Source organism: Equus asinus, chromosome 4 (genome assembly GCF_041296235.1).
Source record: "Equus asinus isolate D_3611 breed Donkey chromosome 4, EquAss-T2T_v2, whole genome shotgun sequence".
Taxonomy (NCBI): domain Eukaryota; kingdom Metazoa; phylum Chordata; class Mammalia; order Perissodactyla; family Equidae; genus Equus; species Equus asinus.
In genome coordinates, this window is record NC_091793.1 from 23,788,079 (window position 1) to 23,794,852 (window position 6,774).

Here is a 6,774-nt window from a genome sequence, read left to right on the forward strand (position 1 = left end):
CTCCAGGCCTCATGGGATGTGGGAGGCAGGGCAGGGCTGGCTCTGGGGAGGGGCTGGAGATCTAGGAAGGTTCTGGAAGACTTCTGAAGGCCTCAAGGGAGGTGACACGGTGAGCTATCGTCCACCTAACCTGAAGTGCAGTTCAATTCAGTCCTGCTTGCTAACCGCGTGTTCCACGCCAAGCTGTGCCGGCAGTTGGAGGCGCCGAGACGGGCGAGACCTGCCCTCCGCTCCCCACGGGCTCAGAGGCCGGGGGAGAGACAGACGTGAACCTCGACACCTGCCATTCGACTTGTTCCACACGCCGCAGGAGTGTACGCAAAACAAAAAGGAAGAGACTCTCGTCTCGGGCCAGAGCTGGGGGCAGAGAGGCCCCCGCCCCAGCACCCCCCCCCGCCCCCACCTCCTCACCGTAAAGCAGCCACGACAGGAGGGAGAACATGAAACAGAAACTCAGGCTCTCATCTTCAGAGAAACCCGGAGACACCTGCACACGATGGCGGAGAGCGGATGGCGGGTGGCCAATGGTTTAATGGTTTCACAGAGCCCACAACAGGCAAGCTAAGTGTCTGTTTGGTGGCAGGGCAGGCCAGGGGTTGGAGACAGAAGAGATGCCGACCAACTGGCCTTGCAGAACTCCAGCGGGCTCCGAGGCAGGGGACTCAGACACCACGGAGGGCAAGGCAGGAGGCTGAAAACGGGGGGTCGATTGGAAGTCTCTTCAAGGACTGTTAGACCCCCGGTCTGCCTCCTGCACCGTGCAGCCAGGTGGCCACTCCTCCCTAACCCGGGCAGGGAAATCAACCAGAGAGTTCCGGACCCAGGGACACCAGCTACGGTGTGAGGGGGAGTGAGGCCCCAGACTGCTGACTGAAGAGGTTGACTCCATTCTGCGTAGAAGATACTCGCTCCCTCCAGCCCCGCGGCCAGGGAAGGACTACTCCCCACTCCTCGGAAGCTGGCCTCCGTCCTGTGACTTGTTTTGGCCGCTGGGATGTTAGCATGCGCATCACAAGGAGGCACCTGGGCTCTCCTGTGCTGACAGAAGATCACGCCCTGGTAAGCCTGCTGGTTCCAAGCATGTAAAAGAAACACGGAGCAGAGGTGTTCAGCTGACCCGCGGCCCTGCAGCCCAGCCTAGACCACCCACCCCGGCTGGCCTGCAGGCGTGCAGGGAAATGTATGCTTGCTGTCATGTGACACGGAGATTTCTGGGGCTGTTTGTCACCGAGCGACAGCTGACTCAACAGGGGGATTCGGCAGAAGTCTGAATACTGAACAGGGTGAGCTCAGCCCCTTCCTGGGCCCCGCTCGGGGATGCTGGCACCCGGGCAGACACTCGGCCCCGACAGAGAGCTGGACGGGATCTGACCACCCCAGAGAAAGTCTTACAGACACTGACATCTGGTGACATCTGGGTGTCCTTGACCAAAGATCCCGCTGTGCCTGCAGAGATATTCACTATTTTGCAAACTCTACCTTTCTACCTGGAGCTTCTAGTCTGATTTTTAATGCTTCGTTCTGAAAAATGAATAGATCATTAAAGATGACTAGACAATCTGGGAAAGCTCTAACGTGAACGAGACCCATCAGACAGGCAGAAAAAAGGAACTAGCAAGAAATAGAGACACGGCAGCGACCAGAAGAAAACTGTAAAGAAAGAATCATTGTTATCCTTGGAGAGAGAGGGAAAATACACCACAAATGAATGCAGAGAACAGGAGAGCGCTTGGAAATTAAAAATACGTTGATTAAAAACTTAAAAAAATAGAAGCAATGGAAGATAAAATACAGTAAAAAACCCCACAAAACCCAGAACACACACACACACACGCACACACAAGAAACAAGAAATTAAAGGATTAATCCAGGAGGCCAATAGTCAAATAATAGGAATTTCAGAAAAAAATAATAGAAAAATCTTTCCTACAACTTAAGTACACAAATCTTCAGATTAAAACCGTTCACTGAATGCCCCGGACACTCCGTGCTGCAGGCGACATGAGCCATGTGTCATGAAATTACAGAAATTTAGGGATAAAGCAAAGATCCTAGAAGCTTCCAGAATGAAGAAAAAAGCCACCCAGTGTTACTCACAGTGGATTGAGAATATGAATAGTGCCAAATATGGACAGATGCCTCCCACTGAGTCAAAGCGGTCCTCAACCTAGGATCCTCTACCCGCCCAGGCTGTCACAAGTATGAGGCGAGAATTAACTATTTTCAAGCAGGTGTACTTTCTCAGGAAGTTACCAACAAAATAAGGGAGTGAACCGTTAAAGAGGAAGACACGGGATGAAGAAACAGGACCCACTGTGGGGAGAAGCTGAAGGGGGTCCTTATGTGGCGGCGGAGAGAGAACCCAGCTGCACACAGGCAGGAGGACGCGTGGACAGATGGCAGGTCAGGCGTCTCCAAGAGAAAATCGCCACTGAGCTTAGACCTGGGGAGTCCACCGTGCGGTTTTTATGAAGCTGTAGGAGCGTGTGGAAATACTCAGTGCAAGAAAACGAAGATGTCGTAAAAAACGAAGCAAATGAAAGAAATGAGGCAATTATTAGCTCCTGGCGGAGCAAGAAATAATATTTACATTACATTAATAGTGGAAACACTGCGCATTTACCAGAAAATTACGTTATGCTGAGAGGAGGAGGGGAAGGGAAGAGAGTGTGTGAGAAATCTAAAATCCTCATCCACATCACAGGGAGTCAGTAGATGGCGTGCAACTGGGAATCGAGAGAGAAAAGTCAACCGGATATTTAGCAAGATGGAGATCAGTACAAGGAGAAATAGCTAAGAGGGTGGAATTGCCTCCCCCGAGGAAGGACGGAAGGACCGTCAGAGAATGGGAAGGCTTCACGGCAGGTGATGCCTAAAGCTGTTGAAGGATGAGGAGAGGGATGGGGGAACAGCCTGTGCAAAGGGCTTGGGGCACGTGTGAGGCTCAGCCTGAAGCCCACGGTGCGTCAGAGAGAGAGGAAGGGGCCAGTGGGAAGAGGGGTGTCAGAGGCGGCTCCATGGGGCGCTCAGGCCACAGCAGGAATTGTAGATTTCATTCTCCAGCAGCAGGTGGCCGCAGGACGGGCTAAAGGAGGAAGCAACTGGGGTGACTTGTATTTGTAACAGACTCACTCTCCCTGCTGAGTTGAGAGCGAGGGCAGAAGCAGGGAGACCAACAAGAGGTGACGGTGGCTTGGACCGGAAGGAAGTTCAGGGTTGGAGAACTGCGGACCGGTTAGAAAGATGAGAGCTCGAGGCAGAAGCAATAAGGCTTGATTCTGGGGGTGACCAGCCGACAAGCATTTGCTTCATCTGACCTGCGCAGGAAGGCGGCCCGTTCTACCGAAGCAGAAAGTGCGGCGGGGTTTCACCAAGTCACGCAGCTTGACTGGGGCTCAGCATCGCCTGCCCAGGCTCCCAGCCCCTCTCACCAACCGCAGGAGACGGCGGCGAGGTGAGAGGACCATGCTAATATGCAGCTCCTTGGTGTCCCTGGGAACTGCTGTTGTGAAAAGGGCTTGACTAACTCTACCTCACAGCAACCTAGGCAGCAGGTGTTGAAGATGAGGACTGAGGCTCAGAGAGGTTAAGTCACACATCTAAAGTCACACAGCCAGTAAGTGGCAAAGCTGAGATTCAACCGCAGCAGGAGCCAGATGAACTGGAGGACACCCTTGATGGGGACTCCAGTGACAAAGCCCCGGGGGTCTGGGCTGGGAAGGCATTTTGGCTCATCTCATCTTATTTGAGAAGACAGACCTCAGCATCAGTAGCTGAGGATCCCAGTCTGCACTGTGGTCGGCTCTGTCCTGGCTCTCAGGGACGAGAGGAGCCTCGGCCGGGCTCCTGGAAAACCACCTGTCTGATGGTGGAGGCACAGTCGTCGTCTAGGGGAGCCCTCCAGTCTGAGGGTGGAGACGTGGCCCCAGTTTGAGGAGGCCAGGGTCTGGTGGGGGGATGCAGCGTTGTCCTGTCTCAGGGAGGCAGGCCGAGCAGCCCACCCAGGATGCCGGCGGGCAGGACAGCACTGAGGTGCCAGGTCCAGGCCTCAGCTTAGAGGACCTCAGGGCCAGGCAGGGTGGGGCCGCCCCTTGGTCCCAGATGCCCAGCAGCCCGCTCTCCAGAGCTCACAGGTGTGGAGGGCACTTCCTCTTTCTGCCCCGCCGCCCCCAGGAGGCGGGGCCGGTCAGGGGCCCCAGGGCCACCTCCGCTGGGGAAGGCCCCTGAGTGGGTTGGTGTCTGACTCAGGACACAGCTGCCCGCAGCCTGGTGCCCAGGGTCGCAGCCTCCCCAGGCTTGGGCAGACGCTCAGCCCAGCACAGTCTCCCCTTCTCCCCGCCCTGCTGCTGACTGTCCATCCATCCTCTTCTCATTAAACCCGCAGCAAACGCCTCCTGCGGGCGAGGCTGGGGCCGGGCCTGGGGACACGGTGCAGACCCCCACAGAGTCTGTCTTTCTGACGCTCCCAGCCCAGCCCAGCGCAGTCTCGATGAGCTCTGATGAGAGGCCGTATGGGGCTGGGGGCTCTGGGATGTCTAGGGAGGGGTCTGCATCCAGAGCAGGGAGGGCTCCAGGAGGGGCCACCTGAAGGAAGACTTCGTCTCATACACGGGGGTGGGGTGGCGTGAGACAGCGTCCGGGGCTGGCGGCACAGCCTGTGCAAAGGCCCTGAAGAGAACCAACACTCTCGCTGGTTCCTGATTGCTGAGCCTTTGCAAAACACAGGTCAGGTCCCACAGCTCCTCTGCTTGCACCCTGCAAAGCTCCCAGCCCTCCCGACTGAGACAGCAAGGCCCCACGGGTTCCAGCCTGAGCGGCTCCCCCTGGCCTGCCTCCTCTCCAGCCACGCTGGTCCCTTCCTGGTCCTCAAACACAAGCTCGTGGCCACCTCACCTCTGCCTCTGCCTGGGTGCTGTTCCCTAGATGTCTGCTCTGTCTCTCTCACCTCCTCAGAGAGGCCTTCCCAGCTTGCCCATGGAATGAACAAATGAATGATGCAATGAATGAATGAATGAATGAATGAGGCAGGGTACCTGGAGCACAGGTGGGTGAAAGAAGTCAGCAGATAAGGAGGCAGAGCGGGGTGGGGACCGAGGCTGGGATGCTGTAAAGCCTGGTGGGCTTTATTCTGAGGGCCACGAGAAGCCACGGGACAGCCTTGGGCAGGGGAGGAACAGTCCCTCACTCCCAGGAGATGCCTCTGAGCCCACCTCCCCCTCATGAACTTGTCCAGACAGAGGACTGAGGCCTGGAGCAGGGCCCCGGGCCCACAGCCAGTGGAGGGACAGTCAAGAGGCAGGGGGTCCAGGCGGAAGTGGTGTGTCCTTAGTTCTGCTGTGTGCCGCAGCGGCCAGAGCCGCGCCTCTGGAAGCACTGGATTCCGGCTCTCTGAGGGCCCACTACACATAGCCTTGGGGACCCAGTGACGAAGCAGGTCCAGCCCCGGGCCTGAGGAACGGCCCGCTACGGAAAGGGGCCTGGATGGTACCTGGCACATAGTAGGTGCTCAACAAAGACTCATTTCCTTCTTCCTGCCCCTCCCTGACTGTCACCCATGTTGCCCTTAATAAAGAACAGCTGCCCATAGGCCTTTATGATGCTCATACTGAAAGAGGAGCTGAGGAAGGATCTAGGCCAACCCCCTCATGATCCAGATGAGGAAACTGAGGCCCAGAGAGGGGACGACTCACCCAGGGTCACACAGCCGGCCAGCACAAGCTGGGACACAGCCTCCAGGGGCAGCCAGGCCTGGCCCCAGGGCAGAGCGTCTCAGACCAAAGGTCGGTGAATGTGGCCCGGGGCCAAGTCCCGCACGCCGCCTGTTTTCGTACAGCCTGCCAGCAAAGACCGGATTTTACAGACGACCATTTGCAACTGATTTGATGACAGGAAATACTAACTTTGAACTCCAATTAAGCAAAATGTGATTCCCCCCAAAAGAATTCCATTCTTCTCCGTAGTAGACCTGGATTATAAAAACTGGTCCTCAATTGTTATTGTATTCTGAATTTTGTCAATTTGCAAATCGCGGACATTGGTTTTCTCTTGCATAATATCTTTGACTTTGCCTCTTGGCCCCCAAAGCCTGAAATATTTATTCTTTCCCCTGTCCTTCCTCCCTCTCCCTGCCCGGGGTTCCCGGGACTCTGCCAGGCTCACGACTCATGACCCCCACCTGCCCTTCCTCTGTGGCTGGTGTCCAGCTGTGGCCAGTGAGCCCAGACTGCAGGACTGTGGACTCCTAGCCCAGTGCTCGCCCCGTGCTCCCAGCCCTCCTCGTGGCACTGCCCAACCCCACACCCGCCCGGCCTCGGGGGGCCCCAGTTGTCTCCCTGGAGGACATGTGCCGTGGTGGCGTGGGGGGCGTCTGGCTGCTGGCTCTCAGCCCCCAGCTCCCCTGAGCACCACACTCTCCCCTCCCACCCCCTGCAGGAGCCAAGGCCAGCGTGGGCGGCTGGAATCTCCCCGGTAACAGGGTCTGCCCCACCAGCCTCCTCCCCAACCTGCCGCCCCTCCTCCCTCACCCCGGCACCTGCTCCGGCCCCTCGGCCCCTCCTCCTGGCCCCTCCTGCGCCCCCACCCCTGCCGCCTCCTTCTCTGGCTCTCCATGTCACCATCTGTGGACAATCCCTCTCTGTCACTCTCCCTGCCACCCCTCCTTCTCCTTCCTCCTTCCTCGCTCTGCTCTCTCTGCCTCTCTCCTCTCTCTGCATCTCTCCCTCTGCCCCTTCTCCTGCTCCCTCTCCTCCTCCTTCCCATCTCCCTGTCACGCAT